Raw genomic sequence first — 9,859 nt, 5'->3', positions numbered from 1 at the left:
GTCACTTCACCTCTCTGAGCCGTAGGTTCCTCACCTGTTAAATGGGGCTAATAATCCCTCCCCTCCAGGGTCATGAGAATTAAATGAGCTAGTAGATGAGAAAGAAATTTCTGAGGAAGAGCCAATTTTGTGGCTGTGTATGTTCAGAGGGACAGAGAAACCTGGGAAATGGTTGCCTCGGAGATGAAGCCCTGAGCTGAGCCTGAGGCACCAGGGCCCAGCACAGCGGCCAGCATCTAACAGCTGCTCAATAAGCTTTTGTGGAATGAATGGTCACCTTCTGCGGGTGCTGCCAACCATCCCAGAACACAGAGACACAGAGGCACAGAGCTGCAACCAGAGGCACCTTGGACAGACAATGGGGAAACAGGGGTGCAATGGAGCAGAGAGCATGAGGCCGGGCACAGCCCAGACCCATTCTCCAGCTTCAGGAGCTCTGTGTGGACACATGAGCCTTGGCACATGTCTGCCAAGACGACTGCCACGTCAGTCAAGAAGGCTGCCTCGGCAGTCAAGAGGGCTGCCACGGCAGACCAGATGGCCAACTAGACAGTCAAGAGGGCCACCATGCCAGACCAGATGGCCAACTAGACAGTCAAGATGGCCACCACGCCAGACAAGATGGCCAACTAGACAGTCAAGATGCCGCCACACCAGACCAGATGGCCAACTAGACAGTCAAGATGGCCGCCACGCCAGACCAGATGTCCAACTAGACAGTCAAGATGGCCGCCACACCAGACAACATGGCCAACTAGATAGTCAAGATGGCTGCCACGCCAGACAAGATGGCCGCCACAGAGCTGCCACCTCTGCCCCAAAAAGCAGGGTCCACTGGGTACCAAGAGCCCCACTGTGACTGGATTCAGAACAGAACAAATTAATTGCTAAACTGTGAGCAGACTCCAAATGGAAAAGTCAAAACCCAGGGCAGCCAGAACTCTCCAAGGAATAAGAAATCCGTCAGCCCATCCCTGTGCCCCCGAGAATGCTGGGTAATTACTTTTTTCCCTTTGTCTTTTTGTTTCCTTTTAGCAGAAGCAGCCACAAAAATCAGGTAAAGTTTCCAAAGTGCTTCTTTCCCCAGAAATCTTTTATAAAAGGTGAAAGATTTACAAGACCTGAAGAGCAAACCAAAGCAGGATAATTGTTTTTGGAATGACCCCAATATTTTCACCCTGGCGACCCCGGCTGGGCATCCTGCCCCATATTTATGATTCCTGGTCCTCCGCGAGCCGCCAGGCGACCTTTCTGAGCCCCCTCTGCGAGCCCCCGTCCCTTATCGGGCCTGTAACTCACCCTGACGTTATCTCTCAGGAGGGTTTTATGCACTTTAATTTAACTCCCCTCATCATTATTTCCCGGACTTCAAGGTTTTCTCTCTTGAGCTGCCCTTCCTGGGACAAGCATAATCTGTTTGCCATCAAGCCCAATAAATATGTTTGTGTGTTTGGAGACAGTGGCTCAGGCCTGGGAAGCAGCCTCGGGCTCTCACCCCTTCTGGGCAGCAAGGGCTGCTCTGGGTGTCCTTGAGCTGCTGTCCTGGCGGGAGCCACCACCTTAGTTCTTGGGCTGGTGGCCAGATCCCGAAGATGAAAATACAGGACACCCAGTTAAATCTGAATTTCAGATAAACAATGAATGTTTTTTAGTGTAAGTATGTCCCATTCAATATATGCTAAAAAATTATTCATCGTTTATCTGAAATTCAAATTTAACTGGGAGTCTTGTGTTTTATCTGGTATCAGCTCCTGGGGGCTGTCCCACTCACCCCCCCCAATGCAGGTTAATAGACTGGAGGGTGTATTCATTTAGTAGGGCTGTCATAACAAAGTGCTACGGGCTGGGTGGCTTCAACAAAAGAAATTTATTATCTCACAGTTCTAGAGGCGAGAAGTGCAAGATCAAGGTGTCGGCAGGGTTGGTTTCTTCTGAGGCCTCTCTCCTTGGCTTATAGACGGCCACCTCCTCCCTGTGTCCTCACCTGGTTGTTCCTCTGAGCGTGTCCTAATTTCCTCTTCGCATAAGGACACCAGTCATACTGGATCAGGGCCCACCCTAACGACCCCATTTTAACTTAATCACCTCTTTAAAGACCCTGTCTCCAAATACAGTCACATTCTGAGATACGTGGGTTAGGGCTTCAACATATGAATTTGAGGGGGACACATTTGAGCCCATAACAAGGGATTTTTTAACCACCCCCACCAGAAAGTCTCAGAGTCTGGGGTTTACTCGAGGGCAGCCCCATGAAGACAAGAACCTTGCCTGTCTGGCCACCATTGTCCCCAGCACCTGCCCAGTGCCTGGCTCAGAGCAGCCCAGAATGAATGCAATCAAGTCACATGTCACCCACGCTATCTCCTGACCTCACCATAGTGTGTGGCGATGCCGAGGGTCCCCCGACCCTGCAGGGCAGGTACGATTAGTCAGGGAGTGCAGAGCAGGAATGAGGCACAGGAGCAAATAAAGGCTATTTGAAATTATTCAAACTATCCAATCCTCAGCTTGCACACCCTTGCCTACCCTGCCTTGCCCATTCCTTCCCAAAACAGAGCCCATATTTGTTGAGTGAATGGAATCAACACAGATTCCCTAACCGTGCTCAGTGCCAGCAGTGAAATGACCACATCATACCCCTGACAGAAGGTGTCCATGAGAACCTCCCAGACTTCAGCCTCCAAAAGAAGCCAGGCCCAGGACAGCACAAACTGTTACGTGAAGTTTAAGAACAGGCCAACTCCCCCATGCCACCAGACCTCAGAGTGGCCGTGCCATCTGGGGAGTGGTCACACATGTACACTTAAGCCCTTGACCTTACACTATGAAAGTTATACCTCCACTCAAAAGTCAGGGGAAATAAAAATAATTGTGAAATGCGTCTGAGTCACACAAATCTATACATAGAATCTATACAGAGGGTTAAACTGCAGAGAAACACACAGAAATGACAGCGTGTAAGGCCTGGTGAAATCTGAGTTGGGCTGTGTTTCCTGAAAAGGATTGTACGAATGTCATTTCCTGGTTTTGATACTGGATCGTAGCTACGCAAGATATTACCTTTGGAAGCCGGGTGAAGGGGACCCTGGACTTTCCCTGCTATTTTTACAACTTCTTGTAAGTCTATAACTAACTTAAAAATAAAACGTTCTTTAGAAAATTTAAAAATGAGAAAAGGGCCGGCCCGGCGGCTTAGCAGTTAAATGCACGCGCTCCGCTACTGGCGGCCCGGGTTCGGATCCCGGGCATGCACCGACGCACCGCTTCTCCGGCCATGCTGAGGCCGCGTCCCACATACAGCAACTAGAAGGATGTACAACTATGACATACAACTATCTACTGGAGCTTTGGGGGAAAAAAAAAAGGAGGAGGATTGGCAAGAGATGTTAGCTCAGAGCTGGTCTTCCTCAGCGAAAAAAAAAAGAGGAGGTTTAGCATGGATGTTAGCTCAGGGCTGATCTTCCTCACATACACAAAAAATAATAAGAAAAAATAAAAATGAGAAAAATGTTAAAGAAATCAGAACCAAATTTTTAGTTACACAACATTTATTAAGCCCTAGTGAATACAGAATATTCTAGTGACCCAGGTTGAACTAGGAAAGATACGATTTATAAACTCAAAGAACTTAGTCTGTGTGGAAAAGTAATACATAACAAGTCTAACTGATACTGATAGTGTAAAGAGGCACCTGAAAAGAATAATTGGAAAAAAATCATAAATATTGGATGACGTAGTAATACCTTAATGCTGTCTGATTTTCTCTCCTGACCCCAAGATTGACGGATTTTCAGTATCGTTATCCAATCCTGTGCCTCTTTGATGTGAAAACTTATTTTTACTTATTTGTAGAATACTCTATCGGCTTCTGTTATTTCTACTTTTATTGTGTGTGTGTGTGAGGAGGATCGGCCCTGAGCTAACATCTGCCAATCCTCCTCTTTTTGCTGAGGAAGACCGGCTCTGAGCTAACATCCATGCCCATCCTCCTCCACTTTATATGGGACGCCGCCACAGCATGGCTTGCCAAGCGGTACATCGGTGCGCGCCCGGGATCCGAACCGGCGAACCCCGGGCCGCCGCAGCGGAGCGCGCGCACTTAACCGCTTGCGCCGCCGGGCCGGCCCCAGCTTCTGTTATTTCTAAATGTTATTAACTAATATCATGGCTTCTGTACTTGACAATCCATATGAAATAAAAACCAAATGAAAAAAAAGAAATTGCCTGAGTCAGAGAAAATGGTTCGAGTAGGAGAGTTTGGTAAGACAAAGGAGGAAAGGCTGGAATTCCAGGAGGGCAGGAAGCTGTCTGTCTGTCTGTCTGTCTGGTCACCCCTTATTCCCAGAGTCTGGCACAGAGAAGGCACACAATATATAATTGTTGAGTGAGGGAATGAATGAATGAATGAATGATGCCTCAATTTGATTTCTGCCCATGGCCTTACTGGCTGATGAGCCTCCCTGGGTAGGGTCCCCAAAGCCTAGCACCCAGAAGGCAAAGTGCCACCATTCCACCCCCAGAGGCCCCCGCCTGTGCAGTGGAGTCAGGGGCAGTCACCGCCTGTCCCTCTCCAGTGCCCTGGCACCGAGAAGCCGCCTTTCTGGGTAACTGGCATTGCCACCTGCAGCCAGGGAGGACCCTCGGGAGACGGGGAGAGCGGTGCTTCTCTCAGGGGGCCTGGCCCAGGGCTTGGGGGCCTCGGGCCTGTAAAGACACGGTCGTTCAGCGAGGGTCTCCTGATACAATAAAAGATTATCAGCTAAATAAAACAAGGCGTGACTGGGGCCACAAGGCCCTGTTGGATTGAAATCATGTGAGCAAAGTGTTTCTCTGAGAGATTTATTTCCCGCGCTGGCTCCAGGCAGCCAGCCCAGCCGGAAAGAACAGGGCTGCTCTCCCTCCAATGGGGGGGCGCGGGTTTTTATTTAATCTTCCAATGAGCTGGAACTGTGAAGACGGCGTGAATGGACATTAATTCTGAAAGAAATTATTAAAGCGCGATCTGGGATTCCGGGAAAGCCATCTACCCCCTGCCTGTCTGCCACTTCCCCTCACCGAGGCCATAAAATGGCCCCTCTCCCCTGGAAACCCAGCACCAGGCCAACTGGGTCTCCCATTTGGGCTGAGGAGAAAGTCAACCAAGGCCTGGAATTGACCCGAGCCCAGGGCCAATGGAGCAGCGGGCATGGCTGGACTGCCCATGCCCTCGGGCCTAGGCTGTCTGCCTGCCTGGGCCTTGGCCTCTGGTGGGGACCCCCACATCTCTTGTTCCCTCATTACCCGTATTTGTGCTGAAGGATGCCCCAGGCAAAGATGGCCACCACCTCTCAAAGGGGATCAACCTCCACCGCCCCCACCACAGGTACCTCTGCCCACCTTGGGCCCCCCAGGCCCCCTTCCTCACACCTCGCCCAGCCTAGGCCAGGGCGGATCTGGCTGCCCCCCTAAGCTGTCTGGCACTGAAGGATAAGGAGGAGTACACCACTGGACCAGGACATTCTGAGTGGATTGCAAAGGTCTGAAGGTAGAACATTTACTGGTGCATCCAAGATTTATAATAATAGTTAAAATTTATTAAGCACTTACTGGGTGCTGTGCCCTGCACTTCACACATGTTGTCTAATTTTAATCTTTCCAGCAACCCTATAAGGAGGTAGGGATTTTCGTTATTCCCATTTTTCAGATGAGGAGACTGAGGCTCAGAGAGGCCCAGTTGCCCAACATAGAGCCAGGACATGGGAGAGTCAGAATTTGAACCCAGGCTTCTCTGACTCCAGAGACAGTGCTCTTTGCCCCACCACATCTGCCTCCCCTGGACCAGCTCCAGGCTTTTGGCCCACGCTGTGGAGGACCAGCAGGCTTTGAATCAAGGTCCATTACCCTGACCAAGACACCAGGGACCCTGGGGCCCCTACGCTTAAAACCCTCCCGTGGCTGTTCCCCGAGGCCAAGGACAAAGCCCCAAGTCCTTCCCACAGCCTTGCCTACCTGGTCCCCACCACTCACCCCTCTCGGAGTCCCGGCTCCACGGCTTGCCTTCCTGTCCTCGAAAAATGACATCCTTCCCACTTCAGGACCTGCACCCGCCTGGCTGGTCCCTCTGTCTAAACTATCCCTTTGGCCCCTCATCCACTCACCCTTGAGGTCTCAGCTCCTGGCATCTTCTGTGGAGACCAGGCCCTGCTCTGACCTCTTTGTCCTCCTAGAAGTCAAATAGCACATAATTAGTGTCTGGCCCTTGCAGACTTGGGGCTCCGTGGAGGCACGGCTCTCCATGCTCAGCGTGGGCCCCAACAAACAGCAGGTGCTCAATAAATGACTATTGTTGCATAAAGAAAAGTGCTGACCCCAGCGCGTCAGCCTCCCTCAAACCCTCCCCGATGCCCGTCCTCTGTGCCCACCCCCGCTGGGGGGTCAGGGGCCAGGGAAGACCTAGACGGATCTGCCCCCAAGGAGCTCAGATCTGGTGGAGGGTCGGGTGAGGCAGGCTGGAAACAGGGGGAGGCTCAGAGGAAGGGGGCGGGGGCCCGTGCCACCCCCCCGATCCCTCCATAACTTCCCAGAAGCAGCAACATCTGACAGTTTCAGTGACGGGATCGCAGACAGGACACAAAAGCAGGACGTGGTAAACAGAAGTCGTCATTCTCTTGTTCTCTGATGATGAGAAAAGACTACATTTTTCATCAACCTAGACAACAAAAACAATGACAAACCAAGCGTTTGGAAAGAATTTAGTTACGGTGGCCCTTTAATCTCGTCCCCTGTCTCCTGCCGGCCTCGTGCTCACCTCCCTCGCGAGCTTGTTTGCTCGGGTCAGATTTTGCCTCACTCTGGACTCTAATGTCCTCCTCCCTCTGTGCAGGATGGAATGTGGAGTCTTTCTTGAGAGCTGCGATTATTTGAAAATGACGTCAAAACCCAGTGTCTCTTTAGTCGCCAGGTCCCTGTCGGGGCTCTCTGCCCCCGTGGCCAGGTGTCCCGCCCTCCCTCCACTATCTGGCTCCGAGTACCTGGGAAGGGCAGCTGAGACACAGCAGCCCCAGGGGGTGATGACGGCCCCACCCCAAGACTGCAGTCCTTCCACACGTGTGGGAACAAAGCCTTGAGGGACGAGAAAAGAGGGACGGCTAGTCTTGGTGGGGATGGTGGCAGGCGACAGCTTCCTGGAGAGCTGGGTTACGAGGCCGGATGGGACTTCCTGGGACAGGCGCTGATGATGATAAAATCATAGTGCACACAGGTCTGGCCCTTTCTGGGTGCCAGTCTCTGTGCTGACACTTTCCATGTCTCCACCTCCCCCGTGAGGTGGGTACTTACCCTGGAGACGCGGAAGCTGGGACACAGAGAGGGTGGGATTTGCCCATGGGTCCACAGCTAAGAGAGAGGAGCGCCCTGACCCAGATTCCATCACTGCTCTGCTCCAGGCCTGGTGCTCATGGGTTGGGAGGCCCAGGAGAGCCCATTTCACCCAGCACATAAGGATGGGGCACAGGAGAGGGAACGCGAGGACCAGGCAGGGCCCTGAAGGTGGGTTAGGGGCTCAAGGACTCGGTCCAGGGGCAATAGGGAGTCATGTTTGGGTTCAACCCAGCCGCCTGGCTGTCGTGTGGTGAGTGGAAGAGACCGAAAGACAGGAAGAGGCAGTGGGCGGCCAGAGAGAGGGAAGGACTGAGCGGGGAGGGATGGGCAGGAGACCTCACAGACGTCAGCAGCACAGTCACTGGTGGGCTTGCTGATCTGCGCGCTGGCAGGGGCTCTGGGTGTCTGGGGCTCAGAGGCCTCCTGCGGCGGTCACAGCGTCTCCTCCCGCCCCTCACCCGGGTCCAGCCCAGCTGTTACTCTGCCTCCTCCCTCTCTCCTGTTGGGTCCTCCTGGTTCCTGTCCCCTGGCTGCACCCACCCCTCATCGGGGTAAGGCAAGAATGGGGACCCCGGGCCTCCGGCATTGCCTCTCCCGCTCCCGCAGCCCCTCACTGTGGCCACACTGCCCCTGGCTCCAGCCCGCCTCAGTCAGGGACAGGGCCTCCTCCCCGCCACTGCCCCCGTTCTGAACCCCGTGCAGCAATCACCCCCTCTCACTCCGTGCTCCTGGACAGCCGTTCCCGCCCCGCCAGCCGGCCTGCCATTGCCATGACTCAGTCCCCACAGCTACCTTAGGGGAACTACCTGCCCCATTTTACGCACCAGGAAACTAAGGCTAGGAGACGGGCGGTGACCTGTCCAGGGTCACTCAGGGAGCCGCCGCAGAGATGGGGCCCTGCAGTCTGACTCCCCACCTCAGCTCTTCCCCGGCCCACAGCAGCTCCCACTGGGAATGGCACTACACACACACATGCACACACACACGCGCACACACACACACACACACACACACACACACACGGCGTCACTGAACCTGCCACACGTGGAAGCACGTTATTATTCCTGAACTGCCCAGGGCTTTCTCAATTGCAGAACCGAGAAAAGGCAAACCAGCTAAAGTCAGAGATTTATGGCTCAAAAGCCGAGGAAAAAATGGGGTAGGGATGGTTCTGGCAGCCTGTCCAACAGGAAAGCCTCTGGCCTGGAGGGGGTCACGTGCCCATCTCTGAACCAATCACAGCAGCAGGACAGGGAATTCTGTTTGGCCAGGCCTGGGTCACACCCCTTTCCCTGTCTTCAGCAGTGGGCACTGGGTTTGCTACTGGAAGAGAAGGGGGAAAATACTGTGGAACCGCAACATCAAATTACCATAAAGGCTGCTTTATAAACAGCTCAGAGAGGTTAAGCAACCCTCCCAGGTCACACAGCATGCCCCTCACTTTCTCTGAACCCTTGTGTGTATATGTGTTGGGGTAGGATTTGGGGCGCTGTGGGTGTGTGGGGGAGATTCTCCTGGCCCCTGTAGGAGAAAGTCCAAATTTCATTTTTCTGGCATTGAGATCCTCCAAGCTCTGGCTCCTGCCGGGCCAACCCCCTCCTCTGGTCACATCCCTCCCCTGCCTGTAGCTACTGAAGACATGTCCTACTTGCTCTCCTGACTGGGCGTACCTGACCAGGGTGGGGCTTTGCTCCTCCCTAACATACACACACACGCGCGCGCGCACGCAGAGCCTGGCTTAGGGCAACTGCTTGTGAAATGTGCGGATTCTGGAATGAGCTGGAAAGGACCTGACAGTCCTCCTGCTCAAAAACTTCCACACAGACAGCTCACCACCTCCAAGGCCCCCCTTCTGCTGCTGGTTTGGGGCAAGTCAGTCCCCCTCTACCCTCAAGTCAGCCCACAGCTCAGTGTGTTCCGGCTTCTCCTGCGGCCTGGAGTCAGGGAGGCCCTGTGTCTCCAGGCCCAGTCTCTGCCTCTACACACACACACACACACACACACACACACACACACACACACACACACACACACCCCCTCCATTCCCTTCCAACAGGGCCGGTACCATCTCCCATTCAAGTCCTCCAGGAGAAGGAGCCCAGGGGACCAGGAGGTGGGAAGTGAGGGGGGAGGAAGAGACACCCCATGTGTCTGCCTGCCCGGACCAGCGTCCCCACGCCTGCAGCTCGGGGCCGGGAGCTCCCGTGACCCCCACCGGCCTGCAGCGGAGGAGGGCGGAAGAAAGGCAGAGTCCCCAGCCGGCGCCCACGCACTCACACCCGCGCACTCACACACCTCTCACACCTGCGCTCACACCCACGCTCTCACACCCGCGCTCTCACACCGTGCGCTCACACCCGTGCACTCACACACCTGCTCTCACACCCCTCTCACACCCACGCACTCACACTCTCGCTCTCACACCGTACACTCACACCCACGCACTCACACGCGCGCTCTCACACCCGCGCACTCACACCCGCACTCTCACACCCACGCA

The 9,859-nt window shown here is 54.0% G+C and overlaps 1 non-coding gene across 1 annotated transcript; it reads right to left on the bottom strand.

Moving 5' to 3' along the window:
* Nucleotides 1-1,023: 1,023 nt before the first annotated feature.
* On the bottom strand, nt 1,024-1,141 carry LOC131393836 (U5 spliceosomal RNA). Its single transcript, XR_009215981.1, has one exon. It is a non-coding gene; the product is annotated as a U5 spliceosomal RNA (small nuclear RNA).
* Between the last annotated feature and the right edge of the window lie 8,718 nt (nt 1,142-9,859).

Source organism: Diceros bicornis, chromosome 28 (genome assembly GCF_020826845.1).
Source record: "Diceros bicornis minor isolate mBicDic1 chromosome 28, mDicBic1.mat.cur, whole genome shotgun sequence".
Taxonomy (NCBI): domain Eukaryota; kingdom Metazoa; phylum Chordata; class Mammalia; order Perissodactyla; family Rhinocerotidae; genus Diceros; species Diceros bicornis.
This window is presented reverse-complemented; position numbering and strand designations above follow the sequence as displayed.